General features: G+C 45.0%; 1 long non-coding RNA gene across 1 annotated transcript; it reads right to left on the bottom strand.

Moving 5' to 3' along the window:
• Window positions 1-10: 10 nt before the first annotated feature.
• Window positions 11-5,904, bottom strand: LOC309532753. The gene is made up of 2 exons (XR_014220008.1): window positions 5,205-5,904; window positions 11-1,040 (listed from the first exon to the last, which is right to left on the bottom strand). It is a non-coding gene; the product is annotated as an uncharacterized lncRNA (long non-coding RNA).
• Window positions 5,905-22,909: the final 17,005 nt, after the last annotated feature.

The raw sequence follows: 22,909 nt of genomic DNA, 5'->3' as shown, positions 1-22,909 counted from the left end.
ATAAAGAATGGGAAAAAATTATAATTTATTTAGTAGATCACTGTAAGCAGATGAAAACATAAGCAGGATGTTAATAACACTTGTAGTAATTATCATGGACAACGTGGAGAGATAGAAAACATGGATTATGAAATAATATGCAGTTGAAAGGTTTGACAAAAGGACCCATGGAGGGGATGGTGGGAAGTCAGGAGAATCAGAGAAATCTCTGAAGATGGACATGTATTCTACACTTGTAAAATCAAATAAAAATTATTGTTTAAAAAGAAGAAGTAATGACCCCACTAATGGAGAGAAATGTAGGATGTTGGACAGAAAAATCAGGAGATCCTTTGGGGGGAAAGACCTTTAGCGATGATGTATTACGACAATCATTTTTGGTCTTTTCAAGTCTACCTTCAAAAAGGACAGGCATCGCTGTCTAAGCTTACCACAATATCCTTTTGTATCGGTCTGTTAGTAAGCCATGGAAATTTACTGCTCTGACCAAGATGGAGGCAAGGAGGTGTTTGCCCCTCTGATGTGATTTAATTGAGACCCAGATGAAGAGCAGCAGCCTAGCTGCCATAAATCATCCCTCCAGGCAAGCTGAGGAAATCAACCATAGAAGGTCTAATCAACGTACAGCCGGCAGTTAACCCCCGGCGCCTTGAGGTGAACATCTCACCCGGTGGAAGTCAATGGGCGCTTTGCCGCGGACTTCAATTGGGGCCATGATTTGACCGCAGGCTTTTCATTGTGCTCACCGAGCTGCCGTCGTTCCATGTCATCCCTCTGAAATGTTTAAGCTCCTTGCACAGACCCGGGGTCAGGCAGTGCCTGATGAGAGCTGACCTAGAATCCTCGTAGCGCAACAGTCCAATTGTCTGAGATCACGTCGCCTTGATCTGATGCGCAGAAGTCACACCAGCTCTCGTGAAGTACACACAGCCAATTTCAACTGCATCTAGAGCCGTAGATGCAGCGAGAAAAGCAACGGCGGTTTCTCATGGCTCTGATATGTCAATGGGCCGTGCAGAGTTGGCCAACGAGAAAGAAATCTAGATTGTGAAAATAGAATAATATGGGTTAAAAAAAGAGAGGTTGCTGTTGAAATTCCACCAATCAATTGTGGGGGAACAGAGGCCTACGCTCATCATCCATCCCCCCTAACTGGTAAGGTTTATCTAACTGGTAAGGTTTCTAACTGGTAATCTAACTGGTAAGGTTTCAACTTTTCCATGCTTTGTCGCTGTCCCATTGCTTTGGCTCAGCCTTTGTATCCACAAGAGTCTCTTTCTGTTCCTTGCACTGATTCCCGCCCCCCCCTTCCTAGTCTGCAACAAAATATTGATGCTGATCTTGCTTTTTTAACAAAATTAGTCTCAGGTCATTTACTTCCAATATAATTACTCTTGAGTTGCATTATCTGTAACTGGGATAAGAGCTATAAATGTTATGCGTCCAAGAATAATTTCATTTGCAGAGCTTTATGTGATCCCTGTCCCAAAGGACCTGGAGTACTTCTTCACATTGCACAACTTCGAACTGCTACTTCTTTCCCCCCCTGTCTGAGTGTCTCTTGTCCTTTTATGAAACTAACTGCTGCCGTATAACTGACCCATTATAACTGGCCCATCAATAATACTCAATGGGGATGACTTCCAATTGCCCAATTTTACGGTCAATTCTACAGGTGCATCAGTTACATACTTAATATGTAGAAGAACAAAAATAATTGTATTATGGTTTTCAAAAAAATGTACTTTAAATCTTGCTGGACAACAGGGAAGACTGAAAATACCCTTTATATGGAAGACAAGATATTGAGGTTCATCCATGTAGTAGTGACTCTACCTGCCTAGAGCTTTCACTCATTTCCCCACCATTTTTGAAAGATCAGGCCCCCCAGACATGTTTGCTTGCATGCTTTCTGAGGACACCAAACGTGCTATGATGTGATAGCAGCTGGTTTTGGAAGATCTCTAGCAGTTTGATGATGAAATGTGCTAAGAAGTAGCTCTGGAAGACTACCAGAATATCTCCATGCTTCTGGAGGACTGCAAGAATATCTCTGTTGTTTTGGAGTGGTTCTGGATGACTGCCAGAATGTAGCTGGCTGCATTCAGATTGTGGAGACCCTATCGTACAAAAAAGAGGTACCAGCATATCACATGAAAAGACTTGCAACAATACAAAATGGCCTTGTTTACCCGTCAAGTCTTCTGAACTGCCAAGGGCTTGACAAGCTCCCTAATTTTCAGACCCAAGCAGGCAGCAATACCAGATTTATCGAGCCTTTCATGAGCAGCCCAAGTGGTCAGGGTTCAACTTGAACAGAAGAAAAACAACATACCTGGGATTACATAGGCTTACTGGTGAGACAGTATGGTTTCCAAACTCTAATATCTGTATTATTATCTTTTAGAAATTAGAAATTAGAAATTAGAAATTATGGTGGAATCTTCAAATCCACTTAAAAATAAAATAAATAAAAACCCTTATTTGAAGGGCTGCATCTTCAAAGGGCCCGTTTCCAATGGCTCACTTGACTCCAAAACTATTTCCTCTATGAACACTTTTTTATTTTTTTGCTTTTTACACTTTTGTCCAAGACTGAGAAAGCAAAATATAAGAGTATCCACATGATCAAACCCCGGCAAACTAAAATCCCCTGCATAATCTCTAAATTCATCAAGTGGCCCACCATGTCAATGCAAGCCTAGATAAAGAGAACTCCTGTTTGTTTGTTTTTGAATTCATGACTCATTAAGTATTTTTGATGCTCCCCTCCAAGCAGTTTGGACAAGTAAGACATTGTCTTCCTCATTATGAGGAAGAGTGCACGTTCTCAAAACTGGTTTAGCAGAATATTAATATCTAACCAGGTCACCACTGTGTTTACTATCAGGGCTGTCCCAATACATTTTGCTGCCTTAGGCAAGCTAGGCAAAGACTCCCTCTCCCCCCCCCTCTCTCTCTCTCACACACACACACAGACCGCCATATATCCAGATTTTCCTGGACATTACCATAATTTCAAAGGCGGAACTGAAGTTTGGGGGGAGGATTTCTGAAAGGCAGTGCTTTGTCAATCAAATCAATTGAAAAATTGTGCTCAACGACTTTTGGGGTGTCCTGGTTTTTACTTTTTGAAATATGGCAACCCTAAATGTACAGAAGCTGACTGGGCAATGGGATAGCAGTCAGCAGGTTGTTTAGAAGGTGTAAGGCACACACCTCTGATCTACAAAAGGTGGGAATGGCTAGGAGGCTCAGGAGAAAATGCTGGGCGGGCTGTCACTGTGGCCTCCCAGCATCTGCCGCCTGAGGCGAATGCCTCACTGCTGAACAGTAGGGCAGGCCCTGCTTATTGTTGTCTTCTTCATGCCATTCATGGTTTGTTCAGGCAGGATGCTAGTCACATTGTTGGCTGAACCAATTAAAGCTGTCAGGAGCTCACTGATGTTTTGAGGCTTGCTGCATAGGATTAAAAATGAGTGAGAATGAACATGAAGTAAACAATTGCTTGGTGTGTATGTGTGAGTTTGTGAGACAGGAGGCCCCTTCTAATATGTCTGTTTGCTAAACAGCCAACAGAAAAAGGTCTAAGGGTCAACACAAAACATTTTACTATTAAAAAAAGAAAGGGGTTGCTGAAATAAAATACTAATGCCTCAACTAATCCTCTACCCTGGAGTTATGCTGGAGAGGTTGTGCTAAAATATTTCTGTTAATCACCACCACCATTATTTTGTTTGTATACCACTGTTCCACAAAAAGAATCATGCTCCAGGTGGCTTGCAACAAAGAAAGCAGGAATATACAGTGGAACCTCGGTTGTCAAACGCTTCGGAAGTCAAACACTTCGGCTTTAGAATGCCAACAACCCAGAAGTGAATGCTTCCATTTTCGAACGTGCCTTGGAAGTCCAACGGCTTCTGAGGTGCGTTTCTCCATTTTTTCAATGGATTTTGCTGACCAGCAATTGTGCCTTGGTTGTCAAACATTTTGGAAGCTGAATGGTCTTCCGGAACAGATTACGTTTGACAACCAAAGTTCCACTGTGGTACATCTCAAAAGCCACCACAAGAACACTTTTGTAATAACATAATAAAACAACGACATGATAGCAAATATACCAACATACCCCCCCCAATTACATTTCAGCACTATAGATATAACAAGATTACATTAAATCTCCCGGGCAATGGCCAAAACAAGAAGTGAGATGGACAATCGCACCTTGGTCTCAGAAACACTTCTTTCATTATGTTGCTCACAGTCCCCCTATCAGGCTTCCAAAGGCAGCAGGTGGGGTAGCTGGAAGCCCCTGTAATAGGTATGAGTTACTCGTGCGTAAACTGGTGCCTTTCTCGGTTAATTTGCCTTGTTAAACCTTTCTGACTGCACAGCCCCTTCTCATCGTGGCTGCCTCAGTCACTGGCAGAATCCATCAAGTGGGCATTTCTTGAACCTCTTCCAACATAAAAGTTGTTTGACACCCAGTCTCCTCCTCCTCTCTCTGCGCGGGAGCCTTCTGCGCAGGGAAGGCGTGGGTAGCGGAGGACCTGGGCTCTCCTCACTGATGTCCAGTGAAGAGTCCTGGAGCCCTCTCCCCAATTCCCCCGTCTGCCCCCCTTTATCCCTGGTGTTGCGCTGATTGGCTTCCCCCTCTACTGAGCTGTTTCTCCCCCTGCTGCTGGGTCCTTCGCCAGCATCATCTGGGAGCCTCCCCTTCGCCTCTCTCTCCGATGTCAGTTCCCTGACATCCCCCTACCCATGACATTGCTCAAACAGTTTCAAGACAGGGTCCTTGAACACTACATGGGTTGACCTGTTGATATGAGTGGCTGTCTTTTCTGCAAGCCAAAGCCTCCATTTCTCTGACATCTTCTTCATCTCCCACCCCACCCCACTCCTCTGCAGACCTCAGTAACCCCACTATAGTCTTTCTCCTCCATTAAACATTTTGTTATCGTGCTAATGTTCATCTAAATTTCACACTCAGTCTTTCAAATGCTCAGGGTTGCCCAGCATGTTAAGGGAAAGAGGCCTTTGAGTCGAGAAAGAAAGAAATTCTGCAGCAAGTAATAGAAGATCACATACTAAAGGTCCCCCTAGTGACCAATTGCTTCATGTTTAACAGGATTATGTGCCTTCGTGATGTCTGGCATTTGCATTGGTATTTCCATCTCTAACGCCTTTTCTCAGATGCTTCCTACCTTACACAGACACTTTTAATACCCATAGCCTCTTGCTTTCCCCATGCTTAAAACTTCATGGACACAGTGTCCTTTGTGTAGAGATGTTCTTGAAATATGTTTAGAAGCTTTGGCTGGTGCAAAATGCACCGAAGACTCATCTCAACAGCATGAAGCCTCTGTCTGACTGTCAGCTTGCTTTCCTTTTGCCAAGACTTGGAGCTTATCCCATTTATGACATCATACATGGCATCAGAATGTCATGCTTGCAGTTGACCTTGGCTATCTCCATGACTATGGAAGAGGCTTAATAAACCCCCACAACTAGAAAACAATGAAGCTGACTCGCTAGCAAGTTTGATCTCATACTCTAGGGATGAAGAAGAGTTTAATGTAATTTAAAAACCTAATCCCAGTACCAAACCAACCCCAAGCACCATTTAATCCAATGGAAGATACCATCTCACTTGTGTGTATTAATACTGAAGCGTGAGTCCATTTTTACAAAAGGGATTAGTCAATGTAATATTCTTTGTGTTAAGGATAAGCTCTTGATCGGACATCTTGATCTGAATATCTCGTCTGGTTGTCTCAAGTCCTTTATTTTAAGGAAATATCGCCTCCAACATGAAATCCTACTGGCCATTACAAAGATATCTATGGAGTTCAATCTTAGATTATACTTTAGAGTTTAATGTAACCTTTTCTATGGAGCGCTTGACTGAAGGTACTTTGTGGTTTTTAAAATCATTTTTATTCTATTTTTCAAATATAGATGTATAACAAAACCAAATACATTTCCATCCCCCCATGGGTCCTAATGTCAACATTTTCAACTGCATATTATATCATAATCTATATTTTATATCTATCCTTATTGTCCATAGTATTTGTTACATTACAAGTGAGACTAAAATCCTGCTAATGTTTTCATCTGCTTACAGTGGTCTCCTAAATAAATTATATATTTTTCCCATTCTTTCTTAAAGTTTTTATTCTCTTGGTTCCTAAGCTTTCCAGTCAGTTTTGCCATTTCGGTGTAGTCCAGCAGTTTAGTTTGCCATCCAGTTAGCAAGTACTTTTTCATGACAGCTTCAGTTGCATAGTTGTATTCAACAAGCTATCAGCACAACAACTTTTGCCTGCATAACAGAACTTTGCCTCTCTCCTCTCCCCACACAACTGCTATGGGGTGGTGGGAGTTCCCAAACCCTCAGGAGCAGATTTGGGGAAGGGGCAGGACACGGCTCTAGAGAGGCGAAATTCTTCTGCTAACAGAATAAATCCATTGGATACCCATGGACTCCATGTGTCTAAGCAGTGAATGCGAAAACATGGGAGTGAATGATTTCCAAGACTGGATGGGCATATCTTCACTCCAAGCTCCTTCCCCATGTTGCTCTTTCCTCCCTTTTTCCTGGTGCTGATCTTTACTCTTCCCCTGAAATCTAGTTAGCACTTTCCACACCCAAAACCTCCTCCATTCAAACTGGAAATACTCAGGAAAACTGCAGTGGTGCTCTGAGAGAGAAGGTGTGCTGTTAATAAAGGTTACCAAAATACCCCAGCAGCACTCTTCCCTGCTAAAATGAACCACCTCATTTTGGGGAGCCTTGCTGGCTGAAGGACAGGATATAAGGCGTCAGCCAACTGAGCAGTTTTACTTGCGCAAACACTTTGGGCTGCGCAACAGAAAACCCACTCCCTCTCCTCTCCCTGTGTACTCTGACTGAACTCTGGAGGGAACCCCAGAATATATTTCAAGGGTGCAGCAGGCTGGGAGGGACAGGAAGTTCTGTTGTGCACCAAAAGTGCTTGCAGTACCAAAACAGTTTATTTGGACGCGGGTGGCACTGTGGTCTAAACTACTGAGCCTCTTGGGCTTGCCGATCAGAAGGTTGGCAGTTGAAATACGCCCAATGGGGTGAGCTTCCATTGCTCTGTCCCAGCTCCTGTCAACCTAGCAGTTCAAAAGCATGCCAGTGCAAGTAGATAAATAGGTACCACTGTGGCGGGAAGGTAGACAGCATTTATTTGGATACCACCCTCCAATATCCACACAGATAAAAGGAAACAAACTGCATCTGTTTTGCAAATGAGTAGGGACATAAGAAACGCCTGCTGGATCAGGCCAAAGGCTCATCTAGTACAACATTCTGTAACTCACGGTGGCCGACCAGATTCCTGTGGGAAACCCATAAACAGGAGCTGTTATGTACTGAGTTGAATAGGATCCAAACTGAAGCAGTCTGATTGGTCCTAGAACAATAGGATCCAAATTGCAGCAGTCTGATTGGTCCTAGAACAATAGGATTCAGAATGCAGCAGTCTGATTGGTCCTAGAACAATGCAGCAGTATGATTGGTTGGCAGGAACCACCCAATCATGCTCCAGATATAAGTGAATCCACAACCTGATTGGCTTACAGTAGAATTCCAGAATTAGCCAATCATGTGCAGCCCATTGTGTAAATAATGTATATAAAGCAGATACTTTGAGGGGACTTTCATTCATTCCTCCTCACCACTATGAGCTGAATAAAGAGCATGAAATCACTTTGCGACTCTGAGTATATTTCAGGAGCTGAGCACAAGAGCATTATTGGCTCCTGCAGTTTCTAGCAACTGATATTCAGTGACATAGAACAATAGCTGGTGGTCCGGTTGGAGGAGCTGAATTTCATGTTACAATGCAGACACAATTTCCCCAATCCAGTGTTGGCTTCATAATATTAATGCAGAAATGGGTGGCATTTGCAGGGAAGGATCAGTGGTCAGTGTGAGAGTGTGCTTAACCCATCCCTACCGACTCTCCCTGATAAACACCTCCTTCCACAGCCACTTTTGTAGTCTGTTTCCACTCAGTCGGGCTCTGAGATGGAAGTAAACATGGATACTGGGTGAGGGGAATGGCCTCAGTGGGCACCTACAAGAGAGAAACAGAAGGCAGGGAAGGGTTAAGCACTCTCACCCAACGATTCTCCCCTACAAATGTCACTTCCTGGATTCATGTCCCCTTGGCCAGTGTGGCTTTTGAAACACGTGTTTGCCAAGGCCAAATATTGTTCTACCCTACTAATGGCCCAAGCAAGAACCGCACAAGAGTTCTTTTGGGGCTCCAGTGAACAAGTTCTCATTCAGAATATTATTCCTGCTCCTAGATTTATGGCCCTTCCTTTAAATGAAAATGGGAGGGAACGCTAGTGTTTGGGTGATGAGGATTTGCTAGTAGATTTCAGGGTAGCTTTAGAGAAATATATGACGGAATTAGATGTGGCACCATCACAGCATTGTTTTATTGGCAATTAGGTTTCGAACTGGCAAGGCTGTGTGAAAATAAACCTCAGTTATGGGACTGTGGTGTTTCAGCGCCATCTGTCAACAGTTTGCTCCTTATGCCTCAACATGTGTATCTCTGGAAAGAGGGAAAAATGATTTAATAGCACAACTGAAGAGGTGAAGCACACCAAATTGTACTTCAGTTTTTACAACAAAAGCTTTCATTTATGATGTTTGATGTGGTACAAACAAATGTAAATTTATCACAATGTTTAAGCGCTGCTTACGCTTGCCAAGACTCCAGACTTTGGAAAGTGTATTATGCTGTTTTCAATTTCTCTGAGTGGTAGGAATTTACAAGGCTCGACCTTTTAGGGTATCCATTTCCTTGTGAGGCAAGAGTATTGGAAGCTTGCAATATTTGGGAATAGGCAGGTTCCTAGCATTAGCTTTTAAAGCAGAAGCACATTGGACTTTGACAATGCCTGCCTCTTGCTAGCCTGGCGCAAACAGACTTCTGCCTTCCCTAGTGGTTATATACTAGCTGGCAAAGTGTTTCTCTCCAGCCTTCTGGTGAAGTACATTACAGCTAGTAGCCACCAGCCACCAAAAGCCAGCAATGTTCATTTAAGCAAGCAACCATGCTCCAATGAAGCCCGGACACTGAGATCCAGCGCTGATGGCCTTCTGGCAGTTCCCTCGCTGCGAAAAGCCAAGTTACAGGGAACCAGGCAGAGGGCCTTCTTGGTAGTGGCGCCCGCCTTGTGGAACGCCCTCCCACCAGATGTCAAAGAGAAAAATAACTACCAAACTTTTAGAAGACATCTAAAGGCAGACCTGTTTAGGGAAGCTTTTAATGTTTAATAGGTTATTGTATTTTAGTGTTTTGTTGGAAGCCGCCCAGAGTGGCTGGGTGGTGGTGGTATAAATAATAAATTATTATTATTATTATTATTATTATTATTATTATTATTATTATTATTGCAGCATTAGCTGTTAAGCCAAAGAAAAACTGATTCCCCCCAATTGCGATATTTTAGAGAATAACAACAGACCCTCCAAGTGCCCCTATTTTCCAGGGACACTCCCAGATTTACAGAAGCTGTCCTGGTTTCTGATTTGATCTCCGATTGTCCCGCTTTTTCTTAGGACATCCCTATTTTCATCAGGGAAATGTTGGAGGATATGGAGGTACGTGACCCCCGAGCCAGGGAGATAAATAACTATATAACCTTTAGAAGACATCTGAAGGCGGCCCTTATTAGTTTACCCCTAGCCCATCTGACTAGGTTGCCCCAAACCAGAGGACGGCAACCTAAGCCCCATGGGCCGGAAGCGGCCTATGAGGGTTGCTTAACTGGCCCCATGAGCTGCCCCCCAACTGAGCTGCCCACTTGGTGAGTCCCCACGCGCTGCGCTAAATGGGCACAGCGTGGCGTGGGGAAATTGCTTCTGCGCAGGAGCGATTTTCAGCATCTGGGCATGCGCAGAAGCGATTTCCGGAGCCATGGACATGCGCAGACGCAATTTCTGGCGTCATGCTGCGTTGGCCCGGCCCATGGAGGAGCTCTGTGGGAGTGATCTGGCCCATGCCCAGTAAGCCAAGCCAACACTCTGGACGGCTCCCAACATACATAAAAACATAATAAACCATTAAGCATTTTTTTTTAAAAAAAACACCTTCCCTATACAGGGCTGCCTTCAGATGTCTTCTAAAGGTGATGGTGATTTGTTTATTTATATGCCAGCCATCTGACTGGGTCACCCCAGCCACTCTGGGCAGCTTCCAAGAAATTAATGGGTTCCAACATAGCTACTTATCTCCTTGGCTCGGCAATCACCTAACTCCATACCCTTCAACATTTCTCCGATGAAAATAGGGATGTCCTAAGGAAAAGCGGGACATTTCGGGGTCAAATCAGAAACCGGGGCGGCTTCTGTCAGTCCGGGACTGTGCTAGGAAAATAGGGACGCTTCGAATTATAGACTTGGAAGGTCTGACCGTGTAAGGTAGGTTAGACCGAAAAAGAGCCCAAGGTCATTGAGAGAGCTTCATGGCGGACTCTTCAGATCAGTGGTTCCCAACCTTTTTTTGGCCATGCCCCCCCTTAAGCATCTCTTAAATCCTGATGCCCCCCCCCGACATATAATTCTTATTATTCAAAAAGTGAACTTTCCACGTAGAGGAAGCCTAAGAGGCCATTAACTGTTAAAACTCATTCTCAAATTGCCCCTCTTAAAAATCAAGTTGCCCCCCCTGTGAGATATGTGCCCCACACTGGGAAGCACGGGTCTAAATAGACCTTCCACCCACAGCAATTTATTTATTTTTAAATGTATAACAAACAAGACTTAAAGTGTTCCAACAGTTCAAAGAAGAAAACCACAACAAATGAACATGCAAAAACCATACGTTTAATGTGCATTTCTCTCTCCCCTGTCACCCAAGAATCCATGGAATAGTAGTTTGTTAAAGGTGCTGGAATCCATAGCTTTGTGAGGGGTGAACTACAGTTCCCAGGATTTTTGGGGGGCGGTGGGAGGGATGTGCTTTAAATGTATGGCGTGTACGCAGCCTTCGTTCATGTTTGCCATAGCTGTGGTATTGGTTCTTGAGAGTCCGCTATGCCCCATGAGGGTGGTTCTCCCCCATATCAATACATATTTGGGAGTGGGACTGTGGATAGAAAACAAACAGAGAGAGGGAAAAGAATGCTCCAAGTAGATCATGACAGATGGTTGTAGAAAATGAGCCTCTCTTTGGCGCTACAAATGCTCCCTCAGCAGGCTCTTCAATTGCTCTCCCCCTTCCCTGCGTTCATTCCCCTCCCCAAGCCAGTTGCCACTTCCTTTCATTTGCCGTGATTTAAACGAGAGCATCATAAAAAAGGGAAAAAGACAAAATTTGTTTTTAATAAGTAAATAGGTAGCTAACTCTCTGGCTTTGGGGCAGCCGTTGCAGGGGGAGTGAGAAGGAGTGGGGGAAACCTGAATCTATATAGATCTCTCTTTCTCCCCCCCTCCAATTCTGGCAGTCACTCAATGGCACTGCTTGACTGCTGTCAAAGATTCAGCGTGGGGGGGGGGCAGGAGGCAGAGAGAAGTTGCCATTTTGTAGGCAAAAATAACAGATGGTTGCTCATGTTTGCCTCACTCCAGGGGCCTTATAACTGTGTGGAAGGTCCAAGAGAATCTGAATAACTTAAGGGGGGAGGGGAATGCACACATGCATCATTTATAGTTTAAAAGATTTTTTTTATCTTCCCTCCTGCTTTTTTTTTTTTAAACAGCTAATGAATTTGATGATGCCCATACATTTCCTGAGACACTTGGAGGACACATTTGTTTTCCAAAGCAAGTTTTAATTAATTTTTCCGCCACTCATCCACAAATTTAGCACTCTTCTGTTGCAAAAACAAGCAGCTTGCCACAGGTGGCGGGGCACTGATGTGACTTTAAAAGCATCTCTCCACACTGCCAGCCTAAATAAACATGTTTCTTTATGGGAAGATTACCCGGAATGCAATTCTCATTCTCCCTCTGTGAAACTGTGTAGCGTGAAAGCAAAAATCAGTGTGTGCGCCAGTATATGGGGTCAGGAGGGCTAAAGTAACTGTGGTTATGTTGCATAATTTTGAATAATGTGTAACACCCAAGCAAGAAAGGAATGTGGACTCTGAGGATGACAACTACATTTTGTGTTTAGCATTCATGTCCTTACAAGCATTCAGCCTGAAGTTTAGGCTACGATAGCGCACAAGAAACATTATTCACGCATTGAACATTTTAGGGTCTAGGTATGACTTTTCTCTGGATGAGGGTGGCACTGTGGGTTACACCACAGAGCCTAGGACTTGCCGATCAGAAGGTCGGCGGTTCGAATCCCTTTGACGGGGTGAGCTCCCATTGCTCAGCCCCAGCTCCTGCCAACCTAGCAGTTCGAAAGCACCTCAAAGTGCAAGTAGATAAATAGGTACTGTTCCGGTGGGAAGGTAAACGGCGTTTCCGTGCGCTGCTCTGGTTCGCCAGAAGGGCTTAGTCATGCTGGCCACATGACCCGGAAGCTGTACGCCAGCTCCCTCAGCCAGTAAAGCGAGATGAGCGCCGCAACCCCAGAGTCGTCCGCTACTGGACCTAATGGTCAGGGGTCCCTTTACCTTTACCTTTATGACTTTTCTCACAGGTGAGAGAAAGTGAGAAACGGAGAAAGGGAAACCAGAGAGTAGAAAGAGGAAGGAGAGGTTGTCCTTTTCGAGGAAGCTGTGGGTGGGAGAGAGGGCGGTCTTTGCAGGTAGGGCAGATAGGCAAGTATTGTGACCCTTTCTTGGGTTTGGAAACTGAGGAAGAAAGAACACATTGCAGTCTTGGGGAGGGAAAGTGAGGCAGGGAGTTGTAGCCCTAAGGGGAAACCGAGACAGGGAGAAGGGATATGTTGTCGTCATGCACTGTTTACTAGGTGTTCTTCTTGATTCGCTTGCACAAAGCTTATGTTGAGGTTAGATTATGCTGAACATTTATTCTGATTGTTTGAAGGTTATGCCACAATGAACCTCTGTCCTGGTTTGCTCAAACGTTGTGCATATTTCTTCCCGTTACTAATTCACCACTGCTTCTCTCAACACAAAAAGGCTGCTATTTTTTTTAAGGGAATTTGTTGTGCTACTGCGACAGAGCACTTTAATCCATTTTAATTGCACAAACTTAAATTACTAGTGTCAGAGCTGCCCTAGGTCCCAGCTCACAAAGGACCAACGCCAGTTCGTTGTTATATACAAAAGTCTTTATTGAAGTTCATTTTCGTTTTTACAGCAGCGGCGTGCAGCTCTACGTCTGAAACTCTAGACCGCTGAAGCTCCGTCTGAGTCTCCTCCCCCCAGACACCAGTTTAAGACCCTAGCCTTGCTCCACCTCTTCCTCTGCTCTTTCCTTCTCTGGGTCCGCCTGTCAGCTGGGGTCTCGCCCTTCCTAGACTCTTCTGATGCTGAGTCCCCTGAGTCTTCCCCCTGCCTCCGGCGGGCTTTAGGACCTGGTTCCCAATCCGGGCTTTCTGCTGTCCTGCGCGCCTGTACATTTGAACTTGGCGCGCGCGCCCAGCCGGCAACCTTCCTCCTGACCATTATACTGCTCCTGTCACTGCTTCCCCCTTCGGGGAGGCTAGCTGGACTTGACCTCCCCTCCGTTCTCCCACTCTCCGATAGAGGCGTGGTCAGTCTCGACTCATCTTCTCTCCCTGCTGGAGGAGACGCTGGCCCTGACACCTGGGACTCTTCCCCCCCCACTACACTCTGGTGGGGAAGCTGGCCCTGATCTCCAGCTGCTGCTTTGGGAGTCCCCGCTGGCCCCCCTTGCCCTGACCATCGGCGCCTCCTTCTGGGAATCTTCTGATTCGCTGGAGAAGCTCATGGAATCTCTCGGGTCACTGCTATACCCCCCTACGCTGCCCTCCGATTCTTCCCCTTCGCTCTCCATTTCCTCTCTCCCCTGTGCCTCTGTTCCTGAGGCCCTGACAACTAGTGTACAGTTGATTGCCTCCTGTAAAATACTGACAGTCTGGAGGCAACCTTAAAGGGGATGGGAGTGGGATCCAGTTCAGGGAGCTATCAGACATAGGAAGTACTCTCACACCAAGTTAGACCATTAGTCCTTAGAGCTCAGAAGTATCTCTTTTGGCTGGCAACAGCTGCCTAGCATCTCAGACCAGAGTCTTTCCCAACGCTACATGGAGATGTGAGGGATTGAACCTGAGATCTTCTGTTGGTGACTTATCACTGAGCTACGACCCTTCTCCCAATGTTTTCGGGTATACATATTCTCTCCATGCTGCACCTTGAGGCAACAAGGACTACAATGGGGGAACATAGATACCACTACCAGATTGGCAGACCTTTTTGCCATCATTACAGAAAACAGCAGAAGACAAAGAAAGATTCTCAAGAAGAAAAACATTGGGAGGGGCTCTTTCCTTTCCCATCTGATCCCTCACCCTGGGGGAACCGAGTCAGGTGGAGCAAAGGGGCAAATGTGTTCTCAATTTGTCCCCCCCCATTCTTCTTTCCTAAATCTTAATGGGCAGAAACACCTGAATTTATTCTAGTTGAGAAAAAGGAGAGGGATCTACTAAGCATTGGAGATGGCCGATGGTGGAATAATGGCTGCTTACCCAGTCACGGGGTGGGTGGTGGTGTGACTAGTTGCGATGGGCTCCCATCCCTAGAGAGCAATGCTCTCTAGGGGTCAAGCAGCTGGCTGTTCGGGAAATTCCTAGCCGGCCACTGGGGATTGATGGACCCTCCCACCATTCCGGCCGTCCGTCTGGGCTGAGTGGATGAGGCTTGGAGCCTCATATAGGATGGAGCAGCCAGCAGCGGAGGAAGCCGCTCAGGAGCCTGGGGCAAGGCAAGTCGCCCATAGGGGCACTGCAGGGCCTCCAGAGTCTGCCTGTCTCCTCCCATGCAGCTGCCCTACAGTTGGGGGGGGGGAGGCAGCAGTCGGACCATTTGGGCAGCGCAGAGCCTGCGCGCGCCCAAGCCACTGCGTCTCTCCCAGGAGAGACACGTGGCTCAGGTGTGCTGCAGGCCCCGCGGTGAGTGCTGCCCAGCATTTTGTCACCCCCTCAGTGGTGACGCCTGGGGTGGCCCACACCCACCACACCCCCTTCCTCCGCCCCTGGGAGCACCATCCTGACTGCATCCAACCCCAAGAACTACAGTGATACCTCTGGTTACATACTTAATTCGTTCCCGAGGTCCATTCTTAACCTGAAACTGTTCTTAACCTGAGGTACCACTTTAGCTAATGGGGCCTTCTGCTGCTGCCGCGCCGCTGCCACACAATTTCTGTTCTTATCCAGAAGCAAAGTTCTTAACCCAAGGTACTATTTCTGGGTTAGTGGAGTCTGTAACCTGAAGCGTATGTAACCTGAAGTGTAGGTAACTTAAGCTACCACTGTATTCTAGTCTAACATCATTCCCACCTCAGAACTGTGCAATAACAGGATACCCCATTACAGGGGTCTAGTCGGAAGTCTCTCTCTCTCTTTCTTTTGATATCAATTTTTTATTAGTTTTTAATTACAGTCCAATAATAGCCTCGTTATAACAATGCCAAATAATAATACAGTTAATACCAATCATTCAGATACCAAATTATATAATTTAGGTGGCCCTCCGTATACTAGAATTGATGGTTTGATTATTTTCTTTATTTCTACATTCCAAAATCTTATTAATTTCAATTACATTCCAGTCAAGATAACAAGTCAAGATAACAATCCCTTAAACAACAACTGCAACATTAACAACTTCCATTCGTATTGACACATGATTTATGAAGCTACAAGTGAGGCACTCAATCTATATCCTTATTCTTCCTGTGTGTGGCAATTATTCTGTCCGTCATGTTTCTTCCTGTCCTTGTAAAATGGTACGTCTATCTCTTCCCTGTTGTTGCTGTCCTCCATCACGCCCTAGTCGGAAGTCTCTGTCCAAAAGCCAAGGTTTGCGGAAGATGGGCCATAGAGCTTCCTTCAGCTGCCTGAGAGGGTCATCCGTGTAGACCTGCATCTTGTGGAGGACCCATTAATCTTGGGCCTGACCCTGTCATGCCACAGTCATTCACCAGGGGTGCTGTGAGGCATACACACCTTGGCCTAAGCCAAGTCCAAACTACATCTGAAACCAATAAAGTTGCGGCCAATTTTTAAATTCCAGAACTTTGTCTTGTCCAGTGATTTCACCTTCACAGGCTGGGCCTTGCTCATTGCGAGAGGGTCCACAATGTCTCCTCTCTTACAGCACAACCTAAAGCTCAGAACGCTGTGTAAGTACTTCGAAGCCATGTTTTTCACCAGGCAAAATACCCTCTCTCTCTCTCTGCAGACCTGCGAACAATAAAAAGGAAAGGAAATTATCTAAAACATTTAAGTGAAGAAAACAGGAAGAAGAAGAAAAAACACACGCAGCTATGATGGTGGCCAGCCCCTCCCCTTCCAATTTTATTTATCTCATTTCCATGGTCACTGGAGGCAGCTATGGAAGATAACCAGATGTTCAAGCATCTTTGTCTTTTTTCAGAAATTGCATCTGACGCACCTGCATCTTAGCAACAACAGGCAATGTTTAGAAAACCCATTTGTTAGCAGAAAGAAAGGCAGAGCATTTATATGCACAAACAAATCCAAAAGCTTCATAAAAAGTTCCCCTGGTTTCAGGCCCTGCCGAAGCAAAGCATACAAACTGCACCTTCTATTCAGAGCCCCTCTGGTCCCTTGTTGCCAGAAACAAGCTGTTAGCAAAGGCAGTAAGGAAAAATAATAATCTTTTGATGACACAAGAAGGCATCTGAATAATGTAAATAAGGAACTGGGTGCCAAAGTAGGAAACGGTTCCTTTAAATGAAAGGGGAGTGCAGCGAATGCTTCCCTCTTGCTCCCCAGCCTCCCTCCCTTTCAGATTAATATGAACACCTTTTCCCAATGGTCTTTGAAGCCCTATCAGTATAACTACAAATGATCTCCAAGGATGTTCTTCACAGAATCCACGATGGGGAAGCGAGAGCAGTAGTACAGGGGATCTTTAGGAAAGAGGGCAATTTCAGCATTATGAAAATCACAGTGTTATTTCACACACAACAACAAGACCACAAAATTGCCTTTTTGAGAAAAGCAAAGCTTTCCGCTTGAGCATGGTGAATTGTGGTGCGTGTCAAGTCCATCTCTCTCTCCCACAGGGAAGAGGAAGGTTTGCAGCAGCTGAAGACCTGGAGGTCTGCATTGTTGTCTGGCTGGCAATGAGCATAACAAACGGCAATTTCTCCGTTTAAAAAAAAAGGGGGAGGAGGAGTAATGATCTGTTCACTTTCTATGGTGGGCGGTGTCACAGCGGTGATCTGGCGAATGGCTGGGATGGATGGTTCGCCTGCCGGTGATTGGCCAATGCCGGAAGGTTTTGGACAGGCTTTCCCCAGGGGGTGAGACCAGCCGGCCAATGAGCGCCGAAAAGCTTTCATTAAAACCTTCTTCTGCGGCAAGGGAAACTGACACTGGGGCAATTCAGAAGCTGTTTGTTGAAAATGAACAGGGGGCAATAAAGCAAGCTGTTGTGCAAAGGAAAGGAGTTTAACTTTAAAGGCACGGTAAGTCCAGCTTGCTTTCCCTGTCCACAGTGGGCAGATTGCTGTTATCGTTGCTTTTGATCGCACACACAAAAATAACCAGAAATGTAAAAAAACAACAAAAAACTACCCAAAACATTGGAATGCAATGTGCCCTGTGAATGTTGTGTAAAAAGTGGTGACTTTTCACCACTTTTACCATGATGGCAGCTGCACAGAAAAGGGCTAATGTGGGAGCATTCTCTGCCGAAGTATGCAGTATGGTCTTGCCCGGGGACTGTGTTTATTTCAGCTAGAAGGAAATAGGACTGGGCAGCGTAAGCCCCATATGATCCGTACTTTCTGGTATGAATAAGGCTCTGTGGGAAGAGTTGCGTCATGATGTCCACCTGTGGGCTTTTAATTGAAGGGTGGGCACCCAGGAAGGTCACAGAGTACAGACCACCCATGAAATGACTTGTAGAATGAAGGCAAGGATGCTCAAAAAGAGACCTTAAAGGTAAAGTAAGCACAGGCACAGAGGTCCAGCTCCAAGGGCCTTCGAGAAGTGAGGTTACAGGGAACCAGGCAGAGGACCTTCTTGGTAGTGGCGCCCGCCCTGTGGAACTCCCTTCCATTGGATGTCAAGGAAGTAAACAGCTATCTGAATTTGAGAAGATGTCTGAAGGCAGCCCTGTTTAGGAAAGTTTTTAATATTTTATTTTTATCGTTTTTTTAATATCCCGTTGAGAGCCACTCAAAGTGGCTGGGGAAACCCAGCCAGATAGGCAGGGTATAAATAATAAATTATCATCATCATCATCATCATCATCATCAAGCATGAAGAAACCCCTGTAACCAATCCATGAGAATTTCACGTGAATTTTCTCTTCCCATTGTTAATTTTTCAATGCAATTTCTTTTCTCATTAATTGATGGAGAATGCGGTGAGTTTTTTTGCCAGGATTGGGGGCGGGGGGAGAGAATGCAGGCGAAATTTTCAGCGCAGCACTGATAAATACTAAGAGGCCTGCTGTCTGTTTTTTGTCATCTGTGGAAAAACTGAGGTTTGTGGTTTGTCTGGGGAAGAGTGTGCTTTAACAGACTTCCTTAGAAATCCCAATTCCTCGTTTGCCTGGGGTGCTGCTCTTCTAGCCTGGGGCATTAGACTCGAACGGCTGATGGAGATCTGTAAGGGTTTTGCCGTTAGAGTTGAGGGAGGAAGACAGCATGCCCTCCAAAATTTCTCTGGTGAAAATTCCATGATTGGGAATGTATTAGAAATTTCCCCGTAGGAATCAGGGGAAACAGTCCATTTGTCATGCAAATGCTTGCCTAACAAATGATTTCCCGAGAATGCATTGTGTTCGGAGATTGAGACCTGCGTGTGGTATAACCTCCCCACAAAGGAATCCAAATGAATGCTCAACAAAGAGCAGCAGACATCACATCACCTCCCTCAAAGCTTTGTGCAAACAAAATAGGATGAATGGTCAATAATCAGGTCATCTGGAAGTGACTTGGGTACCAGGCAACACACACCAGCTTCTGGACAGAGAGTCAATAACAGGGAGAAGTTGAGTTCTGCAGAAATGTCTACTCAGTGGAGTTTTGCTCTGCTCTCGTCCCTGTGAATTGTGTGATATTTAATGCCATGAGCATTAGCCAGACACAAACTGGAAGATCAAATAGCATCAGCAGGCCTCTGATGTCATGCTTCGTGGAGCAGCTAACAATTGCCCTGGCGCCTTAGTGTTTCACTACATTTGCTATGTGATAATGTGCTAGCGGTGGCAAGTCAGTCCACTTCTTTGAAATGTCAGCGTCTTGCTCAGGTTCTGGGGCAAAACAATAGGAGTGTTTGAGATTAGTTCAGCTGCAAGAAAACACATGGGAATATTAAATGAGACAGACAGAGAGAGCCTATAGGCTTGATCTTGACTTCCTTCATCTGCTCCCCAGTTTTCCCTTCGCCGTTCCCAAAATACTAGCAGAATCGCCTCCCACGCCATCCCTTTCCACACAGTCTGGAAGATTGCATAGGAGAGGGAGCTGATTGAGCTTGATGTTCCCACCCCTGGCCTTCACACAGTCACTGCTTCTTCGGGAACCGAGCCTACCGAATTGTAAGTGCCTAATGGCGGAACCTGGGATGCGGGTGGCGCTGTGGGTTAAACCACAGAGCCTAGGACTTGCCGATCAGAATGTTGGCGGTTCAAATCCCTGTGATGGGGTGAGCTCCCGTTGCTTGCTCCCAGCTCCTGCCAACCTAGCAGTTTGAAAGCACGTCAAAGTGCAAGTAGATAAATAGGTACCGCTCCAGTGGGAAGGTAAACGGCATTTCCGTATGCTGCTCTTGTTCGCCAGAAGTGGCTTAGTCATGCTGGCCACACGACCTGGAAGCTGTACACCGGCTCCCTCGGCCAATAAAGCGAGATGAGTGCCTCAACCCCAGATTCGGCCACGACTGGCCCTAATGGTCAGGGGTCCCTTTACCTTTTTAATGGTGAAACCTGCAGTTTGATGAGTCAGAGATTGTGTGTATAGAGTCTGCACTCCCATCTCAACTAGTCATGGACAGAACCCCCCTAGTCTGGCTTGGAACTGGTCTGTAAAACCCAAATTGTTTCCTCTTAGATTCCTTTTGGACTCTGTTGCCCCCCCAGTGATGTTATTCAGAGCAGAACAGAGCCCGATAGGAACACAGGAAGTTGGCTTATAATATTTGGTGTGATTATTTGGTCTAGGTGCAGGGAATAATTTTGGCTGGCCAGACCTGTATCTCCCTCCACTTCCTTGTGCCAACTTTGACAATCCTCTGATGTCATAATGCCATAATGATGTCACATGATTGACACCTGTCAACTTGCACTTGCTCCCCAAACACCAGACAATCAGCTGCTTGTTGCGCCTTTGGGAAGTGTTGTTGTGTAAGGGGCTTTGCATTTTGTGCAGCACTTCCCAAACGCCCAACAGCCAGCTGGCCAGAGGTTCCTCCTTACCCATGATTTTTGCTATCTAGCTCAGTATCGTCTACACAGATTGCCAGTGGCTCCCAATGGGATTTCAGATGGGCCAATCCCAGCCCAACCTGGAGATTCCTGGGGTTGACCCCAGAACCTTCTGCATGCCAAGTGATGCTTCACCACTGAACTACAACCCTTCTCCTAAGGGTACCCAAACTCATCCATATGTGTCCTCCTTTGCAGTGCACAGTGTTCTTTGGAGAGTCATCAAGAGACTGTCCTCTGTTTGAAGAGATCCTCTGCTTGAAGGGCTGTCCTGTCCAAGTCTGGTCTGAAGATGATGAACCACTAGGAGGGACAGCAGGCACCCTGATGTTGTTCACCAGCAACTAGATCCCAGACAGCAGACTGAGTAGACACACAGGTCACCTGCTCACAGTCTATCCCACTGTGGTGATATTGTATTGATTTCTTTTTCTTCTTTCTTTTCTTTTCTTTTTCTGCCAGAACAGACCAGTAGGTCTGATCTTTCTCTTCCTTCCTTCTTTTTAGCAACTTTCGGTCTCTTTCCACTTGCATAAATTTGGCTATTATTGTTTACATCTGAACTATGTCTTCAGGTTGGAGGAAAGGGTATATTTGTACCCCCCCCCCAAATTAAAAAATAAAAACTATATTGGATTTCTATCCCCCCCCCAATTTAGCCCTATATTAAAAAATTGGTACGTGCAAACTTTATGCAAATCCATGCCCTCTAGTCTTCTTTTTTGGCACTATGGAAGTGGCCACCCTAGTTTTCCCTGCTTTTGGAAAAAGGCAAACAGTAAGGCAAAGTGAGCCTCCAGGATTCATCAAGTGAGCATCAAGCATTTTGTGACATTGGGGCAACTGCTGAAAAGGCCTTGCTTTGAATGAAGGCTAATCTTATGTGCACAAAATTGATAACCCGAACAGAACCTTATTAATGGAGCTTAATTTACGTGTGTAGTATGCTGAGGAAGGCTTGTGTTTTTAGTTACCTGGTCTCATGATCTCCCAAACATCTGTGGCCTTTGAAGAATTAAGGAGAATTTGGGCTTGTTTTTGGTTTTTTCAATTATCACCTTATCTTATGAGGTGCCACACAATTGCCTCTTTACTTCCTGTCTATGATGCAAATAGCTTTGGCTAAGCTTGATAAAAATCTTTCTCAATTTATTAAGTTTAAGTTAAAATCTTCTAATTAAGCTTAAGTAAAAAATCTCTTGTCTATAGTTAAGTCATGTCATCCTCCTAATTGCTGACTGATAATATAACCTCTAAAGTATTGTAATCTTATAACTGCTAATAAAGGCTTTTAACTATTAATCTCACATTTCAGTTGCTAATTTTTACTTCTATATTGTAATCTCATTATATGTTTCTGTTTCTTGATTCATGATAGTCCCATTTTCATTTATGGGAGTTGGTTACTTGCTGTATTAAGCAACTTTCTTTAATTTTCTAATTATTATTTTGGTAAGCAGTAATTGTATATTTCTTTGAATGTGGGGGTCAGTCTGGATGATATCTATGGGATCCTTCCAGGCATACAATTCTGTATCTAATGAGGTTTAGAATCTAGTAGAAGAGGCTGCTGAAGTAGTCAGACCAGTTTCTTTGAAAGATAATGGCCTTAACCACTGAGTACCTCCATTTACATGTCCAAAGTAGTTGCCCAGTTGTCCTAGAGACAAATGGAGGTGACCCTCGCCTGCAGTTAGAAGCAACATCACCATGTAAGGTAGAAGAAGAAGAAGAGCCAGAATTTGTGTGTGAGTTTTGGCTAATTCTGTAAGCTAGAGTCTTGCTCTCTGCTGGACCCAAAGCTGTGGCTTGGGAGGTCTCCCTGGGAACCTAATGGGGATGGAAGATTTGCTGGCGTGTGAATGCTGTGAGCCCCTCCACCAGGTGAGTCCTATGCTCAGGTTATATACATGTGCAAATAAAGCCATATATCCTATGGGCACCACAGTCTCCATTGACATTCATTCCAAAGAAAGAGAACTCTAGGTAAAGCGCTGGCATCCCTGGAGCCCCCTGCCACTTGAAAATTGGGGTGTGCACCACAATATTCTATTCTCATCTTACTTGCATGTTTTCGTAGCAAATCACTTTTATTTGATTTTACAAATATGAATTAATAACCATACCAAATACGCATCCATATAAAGAGATTACTCTGAATCTTGGGACTTCCTCCCATCCCCTCCAAGGCTGTCAGCATTTTCAACTGCATATTATTTCATAATCTATATTTTATGTTTATCCATATTGTCCATAGTATTTGTTACATTACAAGTGAGATTAAAATCCTGCTAATGTTTTCATCTGCTTACAATGGTCTCCTAAATAAATTATAAACTTTCCCCAT

Source organism: Podarcis vaucheri, assembly GCF_965113315.1.
Source record: "Podarcis vaucheri genome assembly, chromosome: 5".
NCBI classification, from domain to species: Eukaryota; Metazoa; Chordata; class Lepidosauria; order Squamata; family Lacertidae; genus Podarcis; species Podarcis vaucheri.
This window is presented reverse-complemented; position numbering and strand designations above follow the sequence as displayed.